The following is a 16091-nucleotide window of genomic DNA, read 5'->3' as shown; positions in this document are numbered from 1 at the left end:
CCACCCCACACTTTGAGCACTGCATGGCCCTGTACTGCATGAAATGTGTGTCACCCTCTAGTGGCTGGTCTGTAAATAATAAATCTAACTAGTACCCCTGCAGCCAGCAGAGGCATATTTTTAGCACAAGTGGTCAGGGGCCTGTCCCTTGGAGAGAAAACTTGCACTGTCTATTGCCCTGCCCACCCTCATACCCAGCTTGTGACCTTGATGCCCATGAGGCCATGTGGTGCCTGCTTATGACTGAAGTCTTTACAGCCAAAGATTTATTACAACTGCCTTGGCTTGGCGTTCTTGCTATCAGCTCTTGCAAGAGGAGGTGAGGAGGTGAAGGAAAGAGGTTATTCTACAGCTTGGGGATTTCTCTACTGGAGGGAGAAGAAAGAAATTGGTGAAACTGATGCAGTAGGTTGTAGGTACAGCAATTAAGGCCAAAAACACATCAATCACATCTACTTGTTTTGACACTTGGAGCTTCTGTGAACTGACAGGACACATTCCTTTTAATTTATACTTGCTACAGAGAAACAAGACCTAGTAATTATAAGAAAGTTCACCTGTGCCATGTGATAGCTGTGTCAAGGATCAACAGTTCAATCATGAGGTACAGTGAACTTGTTGCATGTGTAATAATCGCATGAGGATGCAGACAGCTTTAAATCAACTTGGAAAGCTCTAGAGGTAGAGGAGAGTTTGTTTCCAACAGCTAGGAAATCAATCTCATTCTCATTTAACCAGAACACGGTAGCATAACTGAGGTTGTGTCAGGACACATATGCTGGAACTGTAATGAGAATGCATGACCAACACAGATTCAAGAATTTATAAAACGATGTTTATATTTTAATTTATACAGATGATTTTTGAGGATGCAGAAAACAGTCTGAGCTATAGACAAGAGGCTCAAACTTTTTATTTCTATTGCCAAAAATTTCCCCATGTCTCAGTTTTCAAATCCTAAGGTTTTTCTATTTCTTCCAAAATGTTATATTTACCTGTTTTTATTTTTAACTTTCATGCAAAGTAGCGTATTGGCCTTTTTTTTTTTTTTTTTTAAACGAAGGTCGCAGCAAGATGATGCTTGAAAGCACGGAGTGGGAAAACTTGAATGTGATTTATCCATATAGTGAAGAAGTTAATAAGAACTAGGCGTCTTGCTGAACAAAGCATTCTGGAAAGAACTGTAAATATCAACTCAACGTCAATAAATATCAAAGATGAACGTGAGGCATACTCCCAAATCTGAACAGCCCTGAACTTTAAGTAAGTTTGAATTTTGCAAATGGTCCCCTATTTTTATAATGGGCAGAACCAAAACACTGGGTCTTCACTGCTTCCCACCACAATACAGGAAAGATCATACTGGGACATCAGGCCCATCTCTGCTAATATCAGCCAAAGATGAATAAAATACAAACTCATTTTTTAAAAATTCAACTGAATTTATATCCATTGCCTGCTGAATTGAAACCTCCCCAAAAAATCCCCTGAGAAGTTTTAAGAAAACCACAATCCCAATCATTGCTTGAGTCTTTTGTCTGGAGGACTCTGAGGATCCCCAGCTGATTCAAGCAAAGCATTCTTTACAAGCTAATCAAAAGAGAGCTGCAGCAGCAGGTGGTCACATTGCTTAGGCTTTGCAAAGAGAAAGTTAAAAAGGTGGGATTGCATCAAGCTGGGGTGATGTACATGGTTAAGCTCTGCAAAGAAAAGTGAAAAAGATGGGTTTGCAGGGATGTGACATGGTTACTCCATTTGGCATTTGCCTGCATGTCTCATGCCACATTGGCAAAAATTTGGTTTCCGAAGTGCATGTGAGGACACACCTTGTGGGGAAGGAAGTGACAGCTGCCTCCACTCAGCAATAAGCTCTCAGACTTGTTTTATTTAAAGACCCTTTCTGAACTTACAAGGGAGTAATCTGATGAGTTAGTACACTAAGAAAAAATCCATCCATCTTTTAAAATATGGGTCTACCTATCTGCTTCTTTTGCCCATTCCGAACTATGTACATACTTCTGAGCCATCCAGTATGCCTGGAATATCTGCCCCTATTCATATCCCCACTAAGCTTCCAGTGGGAAGCAGCCCGAGACCAACATTTGCTATGTGCCACCAAACACCTATTGGTAATGATTTTTGGTCACTACTGTGCTGGGTTCAGCATTATCAGCTAGTGTTGAAGACCTCTAGATTCTCCTTCCTGAGCCATCATTCCACTTTTGTAGAGAGGTACCCTTTCACTCATTTTTTTATCAGAAAAGTAATGCCAATTTGATTGTCAGAAGATACCAGCACATTAGAATGAAGTGTAAATATAGATTACTGCAAGTAAAACTGACTGAAAATCTAGCACTCTCACTAATACGGAAGTGTTTGGATGCTGCACATTAATTAACCACTTCTGGGCTACATTTGAATTTTCTGGCTTGACTTTAATGAACTTTGGATCAGTCTGTAGAGCTTCATGCATACATTATGGCCCCAATTCCCCACTGTCTTGCACTTTCTATGTCATTTTCACCAGTACAAGGTATCATTTTGATCTGGTAGCATTACACATCCGCTTTCTACAGATATAAAAGACTACAAAAGATGCAAGGCAGCAGAAAGACAGGTCATGTGTGTTCAGATGCTTGGCTTTAATCCTACTAAAACTATTAGAGAGGCATATATAAAGGGTAAAGCCCTTGTTTGGGTTATGAAAGGAATGTAGCTATATGTGACAGTTCAGATGCATTAGTGTTCTGGTATTAATAGTCTGATCAGACAAATGAAGCCAAAGTTTCTAGAGCTGTCCTTCACAAAATCTGGCTTGAGGATGAATTTCAGGTCTGAATAGATTTGAGCTATTGACAATCAGAAATGTCAAATTTTGATTAATTGTCCCCTAAAAGTTTGTGTAAAGCTACCCAAATAAACATGATCCCAAAGTAGTACAACGGTGATTGCACGATTAAAGTAAAATCATAGTTCTCAAGCCTCTTAACAGGTACAGACATGTCTTGGGCACATTTTTTTCCATTTAGGTGAACAGACAGCAGCTTCTAAAGGTATTTGTTGGCAGTCTTCAGTACAGATACAAGGGGCCAGATTCTGGCCTTAGTTATACTAGGGTAAATTTGGAGTAATGTCAATGGGCTAAAATGGAGATTGGATTCTGGCCCAGGGTTACCATCAAGACTTTAAACTTGGTTTGATCAAAGAATGGCCAAAGAGGCCAAGGGATGCTGGGCAGTCCTAAAATGTTAATTCCAGGGAAAGGACAAGATCTGCAAGCCCAGATGTGTTATACTACAAATCAGACAAATTTAGGATTACTGGCATTTATTTTTGAAAAAAATTGTTAACATATAAAGCCAGATCCTCAGCTGCTGAAAATCAATGTAGCTCCACTGACGTCAACAGTGCTATGCTGAATTACACTAGCTAAAGAACTGGCCCTACACAGTACAGTGTATACAAGTTAGGTGAACCCCATCGGCAGTCCTCAGGATTGCAAAATTTGGGCACCTCTACTTCAATTTAAAGTGTCATTTGAAACAACTTGTCAGCATATTTCTGTTCTAATTAACTTGGGTATTAATGTCTCCTAATAAAACTTACCGCCCTCACTAAATCAAATACAGAACCCTATTCAATGCAAAATACAGACATATTACCTAGAGTGAAGGTTCCTGACTTCTTCTTTGGTGCCTAAGAATCACATTGTACGTTGTGTGTAACATTATGTGCTAGCCCTGGGCTAAGAATCATTTATGGTTTAATAAGTTCTTACTGAGAATTCCCTGGCTCTTGTTAATTGTTCCTCCTTCAATAGTATTTTAATGCAGAATTTTATGCTTTTGTGCTTTACATTTTTAAGTTTATGCAAAAAAAAATCCATTATGGAAATCCGGAAAGCATTACATTTCAGGACTGGAGACAGTGAGTGTCCTGCTGTACTCAAATTATTTTTTATTTCCATGCCACATGGAGGCTGAGGACTGTGACACAGAAGTTAAATAATCCATTCCATGCTTTTTTAAAGGAATATCATCCCTGAGTTTTAATGGTATCTCAATATAGCTGCAGGACATACGTCAGAGGAATAAAGCAGAAATAAGAGATGTCACTTAGATATATATTTTGTAACCACAGGCACTTAAGTATTCATTCATTATCTGAGCTAATTAATAGGGCAAGTAAGGCCTGTATAAGCAGGAGGAGCACTAGTAATTTATACTAACATAATTAGCTTCTAGTCGTTAGGGTTGTAATGAAAAGTTAATTTCAACTCCTTTTGACAGGCCCGTAACTGTAGGCTATAGTTGATTGAGAAGATAGGGACACTAGAACAGCTGTTGTACAATACTGTTGTGGTACACAGTACATTCATTTTTAAATCACTTTCCTTAACCATCAAACCTAAAGTATATCATTCTTTTTAATCATTTTAGTCAAAGGGAAATGAGGAGCTGTCTGTAGGTATATTGGCTTCCCTACCACAAGAAACATGTTGTTTCTATAGAAGAATACTGTGTAAATGAACATATGAACACTGAACAGCATTACTGGTAAATGTCCCCTCTGTAGCAAAGATGTTCGGAAGCCCAGAAGATTATCATGCAGGTTGTTTCTCCAGTGCTACTTTGAACAACTGAATGATTTAAGATAAACAGAAATCATGTCATAATTTTTGTAGCACCTTTCAGCTACTTGGATCTCTTTATCAACTTTACTAATTGGACAAACTACAGAAAGGAACGTTACCCATTGCTGAAGGGCTGTCACCTCTGGGGTGAAATGCAACAGCTGATTAACAGTGTACAACACATTACACAAGCTTATGAAGGGAAGAATCTATACCAAAGCGAATTTACAGGAGGAATTTAAGTATGAAAAATATAACTATATAAACTGGAATTTGCTCAGTACACATGAGTTAACGCTTTTACCCTTGGTAAAAGTGCCATGGGATATTTAAGGACTACATCTTACTGGTACTTGGATTCACAACTCATACAAAAGGCTGCATAGTTGGGAGTATGGTGCTTTCTTGAAATCTTGTTGGGACGATGATTCAGAAATGACGTAAGAGAAAAGCATATCATTTACTTAATCACCACAATCACTTCCTGCAGCATCTGGATTTTCAGGGGAGCTTCCCCAGTCAAATATTGACCAACCCTTAGACTAGGAGATTTAATAATATCATAGTCCAGAGTGGTATTGTTGCCGGTGCAGTGAAAGCTACTGAATCATAGAATATCAGGGTTGGAAGGGACCTCAGGAGATCATCTACTCCAAAACCCTGCTCAAAGCAGGACCAGTCCCCAACTAAATCATTCCAGCCAGGGCTTTGTCAAGCCTGACCTTAAAAACCTTTAAGGAAGGAGATTCCAACCCCTCCCCCCCCCCCGGTAACCCATTCCAGTTACCTCTCTCCTGGTGAAAAAGTTTTTCTTAATATCCAACTTAAACCAACCTGTCCCACTGCAACTTGAGACCATTACTCCTTGTTCTGTCATCTGCTGCCACTGAGAACACTCTAGATCCATCCTCTTTGGACCCCCCCGACCCCCACTTTCAGGGAGTTGAAAGCAGTTATCAAATCCCCCCTCATTCTTCTCTTCTGCAGACTAAATAATCCCAGTTCCATCAGCCTCTCCTCATAAATCATGTGCTCCAGCCCCCTAATCATTTTTGTTGCCCTCTGCTGGACTTTCCAATTTTTCCACATCCTTCTTGTAGTGTGGGGCCAAAAACTGGACACAGTACTCCAGATGAGGCCTCACCAATGCCGAATAGAGGGGAATCATCACGTCCCTCAATCTGTTGGCAATGCTCCTACTTACACATCCCAAAATGCCATTAGCCTACTTGGCAATAAGGGCAAACTGTTGACTCATATCCAGCTTCTCGTCCACTGTAATCCTTAGGTCCTTTTCTGCAGAACTGCTGCCTAGCCATTTGGTCCCTAGTCTGTAGCAGTGCATGGGATTCTTCCGTCCTAAGTGACCCTGCACTTGTTCTTGTTGAACCTCATCAGATTTCTTTTGGCCCAATCCTCTAATTTGTCTAGGTTCCTCTGTATCCTATCCCTACCTGCCACATATCTACCACTCCTACCAGTTTAGTGTCATCTGCAAACTTGCTGAGGGTGCAATCCACACCATCGTCCAGATCATTAATGAAGATATTAAACAAAACCAGCCCCAGGACCAACCCTTGGGACACTCTGCTTGATCCTGGCTGCCAACTAGATATGGCGTGATTGATCACTACCTGTTGAGCCCCATGATCTAGCCAACTTACTATCCACCTTAAAGTCCATTCATCCAGCTGATACTTCTTTAACTTGTTGGCAAGAATACTGTGGGACACCGTATTAAAAGCTTTGCTTAAGTCAAGGAATAACACATCCACGGCTTTCCCCTCACCCACAGAGCCAGTTATCTCATCATAGAAGGCAACTAGGTTAGTCAGGCATGACTTTCCCTTGGTGAATCCATGCTGACTGTTCCTCTCCTCTAAGTGCTTCAAAATTGATTCCTTGAGGACCTGCTCCATGATTTTTCCAGGGACTGAGGTGAGGCTGACTGGCCTGTAGTTCCCCAGATCCTCCTCCTTCCCTTTTTAAAGAATGGGCACTACATTAGCCTTTTTCCAATCATCCAGGACCTCCCCTGATCACCTTGACTTTTCAAAAATAATGGCCAATGGCTCTGCAATCACATCCACCAACTCCTTTAGCACCCTCGGGTGCAGTGCATCTGGCTCTATGGACTTGTGCTCATCCAACTTTTCTGAATAGTCCTGAACTACTTCTTTCTCCACAGAGGGCTGGTCACCTTCTCCCTATACTGTGCTGCCCAGTGCAATAGTCTGGGAGCTGACCATGTTCGCAAAGACAAAGGCAAAAAAAAGCATTGAGTACTTTAGCTTTTTCCACATCCTCTGTCACTAGGTTGCCTCCCCTATTCAGTAAGGGGCCCACACTTTCCTTGATCAACATCTTGTTGCTAACATGGCTGTAGAAACCCTTCTTGTTACTCTTAACATCCCTTGCTAGCTGCAACTCCAAGTGTGATTTGGCCTTCCTGATTTCACTCTTGCATGCCCGAGCAATATTTTTATACTCCTCCCTGGTGATTTGTCCAATCTTCCACTTCTTGTAAGCTTCTTTTTTGTGTTTATGATCAGCAAGGATTTCACTGTTAGGCCAAGCTGGTCGCCTGCCATATTTACTATTCTTTCTACACATTGGGATGGTTTGTTCCTGAAACCTCAATAAGGAGTCTTTAAAATACAGCCAGCTATTCTGGACTTCTTTCCCCCTCATGTTATTCTCCCAGGGGATCCTGCCCATCAGTTCCCTGAGAAAGTCAAAGTCTGCTTTTCTGAAGTCCAGGGTCCATATTTTGCTGCTCTCCTTTCTTCCTTCTGTCAGGATCCTGAACTCGACCAGCTCATGGTCACTGCCTCCAAGGTTCCCATCGATTTTTGCTTCCCCTACTATTCTTCCCTGTTTGTGAGCAGCAGGTCAAGAAGAGCTCTGCCCCTAGTTGGTTCCTCCAGCACTTGCACCAGGAAATGTCCTCTACACTTTCCAAAAACTTCCTGGATTGTCTGTGCACTGCTGTATTGCTCTCCCAGCAGATATTGGGAAGACTGAAGTCCCCCATGAGAACTAGGGCCTGTGATCTAGTAACTTTTGTTAGTTGCCTGAAGACAGCCTCATCCACCTCATCCCCCTGCTTTCTTTTGACTTTTAAAAAGAGTTGTATACATCATATATGCTTTCAGGCACTGTCAGAGTAACTCTATGAAGTATTATGATGAGACGTGAATAATACAATGAGAGTAACTAACTAAATTTAGATCCAAAAATCTATCTTGTGCAAAATACAGTGCTTGGAGAAAAGTCCTACTCAGTTTAATTGGATAAAAGGCCTCCATGCCTCACAATATTTGCAATACCTGTTTATAACATTAAAAAGAGAAATGACATTAGAGCCAAATATGCAGGTCTCTTTTTAATGCATAACAAGCTATGGTTTTTATTTCTAGATGAGGATATTGACCTGGTCTCTTTGTAAGAGAATAAATCAGTTTAATTAAATACTATATATACAGAAACAGATACTTTGAGATTTCTTAATGTATTTTGCATTGACAAGGCTTCATTTTGAAATATTGATGACCTCATATTAGATGTCTGGTTGCTATCACATCCAGTTACTCATGTTATTAACTGATACATACATCAATAATGTGATCTGGACAATTTAATTTTAGTTCCTTATTGTGGAGACTTATGAATAAGTGACAATTGAGATTTGATCCTCTCCCAGCATGCAACATTTTCCATACTGTTTCAAATCCCTATCCTACATCCCTTACTCAACTGAGTTGTACCAATTAACTCAGTAAGCCATATTCTCAATATTGTCTGCTGCACCATTACTGAGGAAAAATTCTCCCTGCCTTCTATAGGAGTTTTTCCTAAGCAAGCCCCATTTTCATGGAAATCGATAGCTAAATGCTATTTGGCTTCAATGGGATCAGAATTAGGCCCTGCTTAAGGGGATTAGGATCAGGCTCAGTGGGACTGCAAGTATGAGTAAAGATAGCTCATGTGACATTGCAAGATCCAGCCCTACATTTGTCATGCTACTGATTACTATGCTGACCTGCAGGTGCAAGACTCATAAACCACTTGGAATGTGAAATCCTTTGCCTCACAAGCTGGGAGAGGTCATTAAGAATCTTCCTCTTAAAAATTACCTTGGGGTTTTATCCTGTCACAAATCTCCGCTTTAGCTGAAGCTGCAGGATGATTTTCCATTGAAAGTCTGTTTCACCATGATGACTTCTGCTGTCTGTGGCAAAGAGGAAATGGCTGAGGAAATCAAACTGCCATTAACTCCTGCGAGGTTAAAAACAGTTATATTTCATATACTATGAGTTGTTTCCCACATGTAGCCACTATTTCAGTTTACTCCACCTGGGTTTTTTGAATCTTGAAGTTCGTAGAGCATGACAGAGCCAGTCCCAACCTTTTAAAAGTTCAAAATCATCTTTACAGTGGGGTTGTTGTTATGCTTCTCCGTGCACAAAGACCAAACAGATCTTTGTGTTTGTTTTACATTGAGAGCAACAACAAAGTAAGAAAGAACAAATGCTTGTGTGAGTGAACACACTGTATGTCTCTCTCGCGCGTCACAGTATCTGAGAATAAACTGGCTGACAAACTCCGCACATGGGAGGCGTGCTTTTAAATATAAGGTCTAATACTCTGAAAACAAAGGGCATCAAAGTTTCATAGCCACATGCAGCACAGTTCTACTCTGAAAAGTGATTCTGCTAAAAAAATAAATGGGATCCCAAATGTATTCTTTATCAATCCACTTCATTCTGGTCTCACCAGTTCTATACTAGTTTAACTTCCTTGACTTACAGCCGCATTCTGATGTGGGATCAGAATCAGGCTATGACTTTTGCAAATAAATAAATAAAAAGTTATGGGCCTGATTCTCTCCCCGATCCACCCCTTTGTGCCACTCAGGTACTGCAGAACATTGACCACACATGGCCAATTGTGAATACTCTCAGTGAGTGGAAGGAAACTCTCTGCAGGTATAGCCAACATCCCTACAGCCACACCCCTACCTCAACTCCAGTGTAGAGGACATCCTGCAAATGTAGACGGATCACAGCTAGCTGTGTTCCTTCACTTCTCAGATGTCTTGTAGTCCCTTAGGAATTGTTGCCAGCTAGCATAGGTCAGAGCAGCCCCTAGGTCATTCTACCCTATGCCAGGGTTAGGGCTGGAGTTGTGCAAGGCGGAGAATCAGGGAGTTGCAACGGACTCCCACAGCCTGCTGTCCCTTGCACGGAGCAGATCTCAGCAGAGGAAAGAATCTTGCTCTGGTTTTCTAACTTCCGGTGCCACAAACTACAACGAGGCTCTGCAAATCAAACTTCCTCAATTATAAAGGTTTTGCAGTTCCTGCTTAGCTGACAACTACAATGATGATACTCAAGGCAAGGACGATTACAAACACATTCTTCCTAACCTGTTTAATCTTCAATGGAAACAGTGGAAAAAATTTGTTCATAGCAGTAAAACAAGTATCTATGATTCAAAGTCAAAGAGAGGATGAATGCTGAAGCCCTTATGTTGGCAAACTCCTACAGATATCAATGGGATTTTTATCTGAGCTGGAGCTTCAGAATGAAGTTTAGATCCAAGCCAAGAATGTCAGGAAAACTCCAATACCTCTCTGTGGCACTCAAGAATTTAACTGTTGGAAGGACAGTTGTTTCTAAACTTTCTAGGTGGAAGCCTTTGGTATGAATATGCTCTCTTCAAAATGTCATATGAGCTGTTCATATCACAACTGATCTATTTGTACAAAATCCCAGGTTCCACAAACTAATAATGGCTTTTAAGATATGTCAGCAACAGCAATAAATGGAAATATGGAAGGAAGTTTTCCGAGGGACCTTGCAGCATTGATCCACCCAACCAGTATTCAGTATTGCTGGTATTCCACTATAAGGGATAATTCCAGACGATCCCAGCTAGCGAAGAGAAACTGGAATGAGACAGAAGGGCATTCATTCTCAACACTATATAACATTATCATTAAACTCTGCATGTAAGGAGTTCTGTATTAAACACAATGGCCCAAACTGAGAACTGGTATGAGCGCGTGGCACGCCCATTGAAGCCAATGGACTTGATTCTCCACTTACGGTCTCCTTGTGTAGTCATTTGCACTTGGCCAAAGGGGTGTAAATCATGGCCAAATCAGAATTCTCCAGTCACATGGGTGCTGAAATTTCATGCCCTTTTTCCGCAACTGTAAATGACAACACTGGGTGGGGAGAGTAAGGCAGTGGAGAATCAGGCTCAATATAATGTCCCTTCTCATTCTGCCTCCTCTACCTGGAACATCCTCCCTGAACCCATGTGCCACCCAATCTCTCCTTCAAATCTCTACTTAAAACCCACTTCTTTTGGTCAACTCATTTCACTAGTAGCAAATCTAACTTACCTATCATGTTCATCACCATGATTTCTAAGTTCCTTCATGCCAGTTGACATTCTCCCCAGATTTTAGTTTATTTACACTTATAAAATGTAGCTGTTGTTCCAAGTTGTCTATATATCTTACTCTTCCTTTAAAAAAACAAAACAACAAACTTTTACTGCTCACTCACACAGGATATTGTTGTTAATAATTATTGTTGTAGCACAAAAAGTGCCCAGTCAGGTTCCCACTATGCTAGATAGTGTAGCATCTATAAGAAATAGTCCCTGCCACAAGGAACTCACAATCTAAACATACGATGAGAGAGAACAGTTGGAGATAAATAAACCTCCATCTGTTTGACTGTTATTTATGATTTTTAACCCCTCTGAGGCAGGGAATTTGTCCTCTTACTGTCTGTAAAGCATCTGGGATACAGTTGGTGCAATGCAGATAATAATACAAAGGAAGCAGAGAGTCCTGTGGCACCTTATAGACTAACAGACGTATTGGAGCATGAGCTTTCGTGGGTGAATACCCACTTCGTTGGATGCATGTATTCACCCATAAAAGCTCATGCTCCAATATGTCTGTTAGTCTATAAGGTGCAACAAGACTCTCTGCTGTTTTTACAGATCCAGACTAACATGGCTACCCTGATACAATACAAAGAAACTTAATCTCCTCTAAATTGATGTGTAAAATTCCTTCCTGAAGTACTGAGGCAAAAACACACCCTATAATGTCTATGGTAACCATGCACATAATACTGGTCACAGGGGATGCTGATTCAAATCATTATATCAAACAATATGCTTTGACATGCCTGGATTACTTTACAAGTCTAGATTTCCCCTTCCCCAGTGTCCAATAAATAGAGGATAGATGTGGTTAAAGGTCACACTAGCATGTAAAAATAGCAGTGTGGATGTTGTAATTCTGATGGAGAGTGGGGCTAGTCAGCAGCACTCCAATATCAGGGGTTGGGTGAGTTTGAGAGCCTAAGCTGCAAAGTCCACACTACTATTTTTAGCAGCTAGCCCCAGTCTACCTTGGCTGGAAGACTTGATCCCAGCTGGAATGCAGACACATCTGAAGTCTCCACAAGGCAGGTGATGCTCAGATTAAGCCAGTGTGACATGTTGCAAACTATTTCCATAGGTGGCTACTTGAGATTAAATATGCAGGCAGCTGCAGCGTGCATTGAAAAACTTTGCGAGATACTCTTTGGCTGCTTATCTGATTCATTAGGTGAGGATGGGATTCCTAAAGAGAGAACTTTGGACTTTAGCAACTGTATCCCCTCACAACAAAACCATCTCCTCCCATCTCATCACCCATCCATCCCTATCCTCTTACTACCCTAATTCAAATAAAATATATTTTATATATTTTATTGGCATCTTATGATAAATATGAGTGAGAGAGAGAGAGAAAAAAACTCGGCGTGCATGTTAGCATCATCCAGCATTGGCCCAAGACAAGGCTTCATAGCTTATTGAGTGTTTGATCCCCCTCTCCATTCCTGATGGGCAGCTGGCTGCTATGCTAAGCAGCGGTATTGCTGCTACCTTTCTCTGCTCCTCCACCCCACACATTTTTATTCCTTAGTTGTAGAGTGTCTTTTAACTGGGACAGTCTGAGGGAGAGTTCATGTCGCACTCCTTGATATCTCAAATGGTGAAGTAAAAAGTATCTCTGGGTTTTAATCTTCAGCATGCTGGATCCAAAAATTCCATTCCCCTCCTTCTTCTTGCCAACTCCTTCTTCTTGCCAACACCAGCCCTCCCTCTCTCACTTATCCTAGCACTACCACTCCCCCTGCCATCCCAACACCACATCACCCCTGCTGTCAGCCCCTCCCCCAGCACCATCCCTCCCCCCACCCCCACCTAGCCCAGCAACAACCTTCCCCCTCCCCCTGCCATTCCAACACCAGTCTCCCTCACCCCTTCCTCACCACCCCACCCGTCATCCCAAAGCTACCCGTCCCCCTCTCCCACCTATCCCAGCAACAACCTTTCCCCTCCCCCTGCCATTCCAACACCAGTCTCCCTCACCCCTTCCTCACCACCCCAACCTTCCCAACACCACCCCACCCATCATCCCAAAGCTACCCCCCACCTATCCCAGCAACAACCTTTCCCCTCCCCCTGCCATCCCAACACCAGCCCTCGCCTTCCTGTCATCCCAACACCAGCCTCCTCCACGCCACCTCTGTCATCCCAACACCACCACCCCGTTACCTATCCCAGCACCATCCCTCCCCCTCCCCCACCTATCCCAGCAACAAACTTCCCCCTCCCCCACGGCCATCCCACCCCGCCCCTTCATTCCAACACCCGCCCTCCCTCAGCCACCTCCCAATACAAACCACCCCTCCCCCCCCATCCCAGCACCAGTCTCCATCACCCCTCCCCCATCCCAGCCCCAGCCCTCCCACACCTACCTCCCGTCTCCTTCCGCGGCTCTCCCGGGCCCCCTCAGGCCCCGCCCTTGCCAGCAGCTGCATTGCGATTGACCAGAGGGCGCCACGTGACCCGGAAGCGGGCCCGCCTCCACGCACTGGGCGGAGCGGCTGAGACGGGAGGGGGCTGCGCGCGGCCGGAAGTGCCCCGCGGCGGGAGCGCGCCGCGGAACCCCAATGCGAGGGAGGGGAGGCGCTCGGAGCCGCGGCGGAGCGGGGAAGGAGCCGGGTGTCAGCCCCAGGTAAGGGGCGGGTCAGGACTGGGGTCCGGGACCCTGTCACTCCCCAGGGGCTGGGAGCTCCGGGCCCAGCGGCTTCTCCCCGCGGGGGTTAGAGGGACCCCCCCTTGCCGGTCTGGCCCCGGTCCCTCCTCCTGTGTGTGTGGGGGGGTCTCTTGCTCCCTCTCGTACAGAGTTCCTGAGCCCGCCGCCGCCTCTCGTTGGCTGCCCGCAGGTGGGGTCCCCCTTTCCCCTCGGGGGAGGCTGGCTTCCCCTGCCTGCAGAGGGCCCGGGGGAAGGGGCCCCAGCTGTGCTCTGGGGTGCGGGCCCATGCCGGACTCTCCTCACCATGGGGGGCTGGACGGAGCGTCGGGACAGTCTGCCCAGCCCGCCGGAGTTAAGGGAGGGTGTGCTTCCGAAGATTCACTTTCATAGAGTCCAGCGCCAGACAGGACCGTTGTGATCATCTGGTCTGCTCTCCTGTATAACACAGGCACCTTTGGAGAAGTCATTGGCTGCAAATTCCTCCCCCCGCCCATCCCCCGCATGTGTGTTTGTGGCTGTCCCTGTGCTTTGGAATGGGGCCCTTTGATACCATGCCCCAGGGGTTCTCAAACTGGGGGGTGGGACCCCCGAGGGGGTCGTGAGGTTATTACATGGGGGGGATGCGAGCACTCAGCCTCCACCCCAAACTCTGCTTTGCCTTCAGCATTTATGATGGTGTTAAATATATATAAAAAAGTGTTTTTAATTTATACGGGTGATGTCACACTCAGAGGCTTGCTATGTGAAAAGGGTCACCAGTACAAAAGTTTGAAAACCACTGCCATACCCTGTCTGGAATTCAGGTGGGGATGACCTTTGTGCATAGATAGGAGGTTGCACCCTCAGTTTAATTCAGAGAACCTGTGTTTCTTTTGGGCCTGTATGAAATTCAGAATTTGGGGTGAGGTTGTCTTTCTGCCACATGTTTATAAATACGAGTTGGCACTTTTAATGACTGATGCTGCTTCATTTGAGTCCCCTGGGAATTGTGGGTTGTGTTTTAGGCTACCACTCCCACCCTGATGTGTGCAGAGGTCTTTATTTTTCCCAAACTACTGTAGGTAGGCAAGAGAAAACACTTGTTGGGCAACTGGGCAAGATGTGGGAGTTTGAGATGGTATTGTCCTTGCCTGAGTTGGACATCCCTGAAGTATCTTGTCTTACATGGCTGGGTTCTCTTTACCTGTTGCAGATTTGTAAATATGCTTTCTTTCTCTCTGAAACCTTTGAGTATAGATGTTGAAAGAGGAAAAGGCAGTGCCCAAATGTAGTGTTACTATATAGGGGAGAGTGAGATATGGGGCAAACTAACCAGCCAAATTATGCAATTTAAGGGGGAGGTTAGGCTAGATTTTTACCTTTTTTCCAAGGGATGGGGCCACTTGCAAGAATTAAAATGTAGTCAAGCCCTGCTTAATAGGCACTGATTCTGTGGGTGCTCTGGGGCTGGAGCTGCCCACATGGGGAAAAAAATCGTGGGTGCTGAGCAACTACCGGCAGCCCTCTTATCACCTCCCACCTGCTCCCACAGCATTTCCTACTAGGGTGACCAGACAGCAAGTATGAAAAATTGGGTCAGGGGTAATAGGTGCCCATATCAGAAAAAGCCCCAAATAGTGGGACTGTCCCTATAAAATCGGGACATCTGGTCACCCTGCTTCCCACCTACCAGCAGGCCCCACAGATCAGCACCTCCCCCTCCATCCTCATGCCTTCCACCCACTGCAATTAGCTGTTTGGCAGTGTGCAGGAGGCTGGGGGAGGGGTGAAGATGCAGTGCACTTGGTGGAGGGGGCAGAACTGGGTGGGAAGTGGCAGAGCTGGGTGGACCAGGGGCAGTAAAAGGTGGGAGTGGCGGTGGCGCCTTGGAGGAAGGGGTGGAGGAGGGACAGGGTCTGGGGCAGAACCAGGGGTCAAGCACCCCCTGGAACTTTGGGAAGTTGACATCTGTGCCCTGCTTCCTTTTTGGGTCATGTATGTTTGGGTGGTGGAAGGGGGGCATACACATTCAACAAGTGTTTAGGATCATCCCTGATCTTTCTAATTTAAAGCCCAGATTTTAGATTCTTACTGCAAATATGCACAAAGGTCACGTGGGGTTTTTGTTTAATAAAACCTTGGTAATATTTAATATTTCCTGCTCCTTAAGCATTTGCTACTGTGAGAAAGGCCTAATTTTTTCCCCTTCACCAGAAGTTTGGGAAGTTGTGTGACTAGTATTCTGAAATTTTGGAGATTGACTGTATTCAGAAAGCACACTGTCTGATGTTCTCTTAAATTTTCAATATGTTGGTAGTTAAAGCTGTAGGAGGGACTAAGAGGTGCAGACTGGATTGTAAT

At 44.1% G+C, this 16091-nt stretch overlaps 1 protein-coding gene and 1 long non-coding RNA gene across 5 annotated transcripts in view; one reads left to right on the top strand and one right to left on the bottom strand.

Moving 5' to 3' along the window:
* Positions 1-16091, top strand: part of RALB (RAS like proto-oncogene B) — an 81459-nt gene that overhangs the window by 16591 nt on the left and 48777 nt on the right. The window contains exon 1 of one of the 4 annotated variants that reach the window (XM_050917190.1): positions 13599-13730. The exons of 1 other annotated variant lie outside the window; for it this stretch is intronic. The gene's annotated coding sequence lies outside the window, so the exon portion shown is untranslated. Of the gene's footprint in view, positions 1-13598; positions 13731-16091 lie in introns of those variants that run through there. 2 more of the 4 variants (XM_050917189.1, XM_050917187.1) reach the window with 2 other exon arrangements.
* On the bottom strand, positions 814-13504 carry LOC127030536 (uncharacterized). Its single transcript, XR_007768408.1, has 2 exons — positions 13471-13504; positions 814-8864 (listed from the first exon to the last, which is right to left on the bottom strand). It is a non-coding gene; the product is annotated as an uncharacterized LOC127030536 (long non-coding RNA).

The sequence above is a fragment of the Gopherus flavomarginatus genome, chromosome 10 (genome assembly GCF_025201925.1).
Source record: "Gopherus flavomarginatus isolate rGopFla2 chromosome 10, rGopFla2.mat.asm, whole genome shotgun sequence".
Classification (NCBI taxonomy): domain Eukaryota; kingdom Metazoa; phylum Chordata; order Testudines; family Testudinidae; genus Gopherus; species Gopherus flavomarginatus.
The sequence above is the reverse complement of the archived record's forward strand: the minus strand, read 5'-3'. Positions and strand labels throughout refer to the sequence as shown.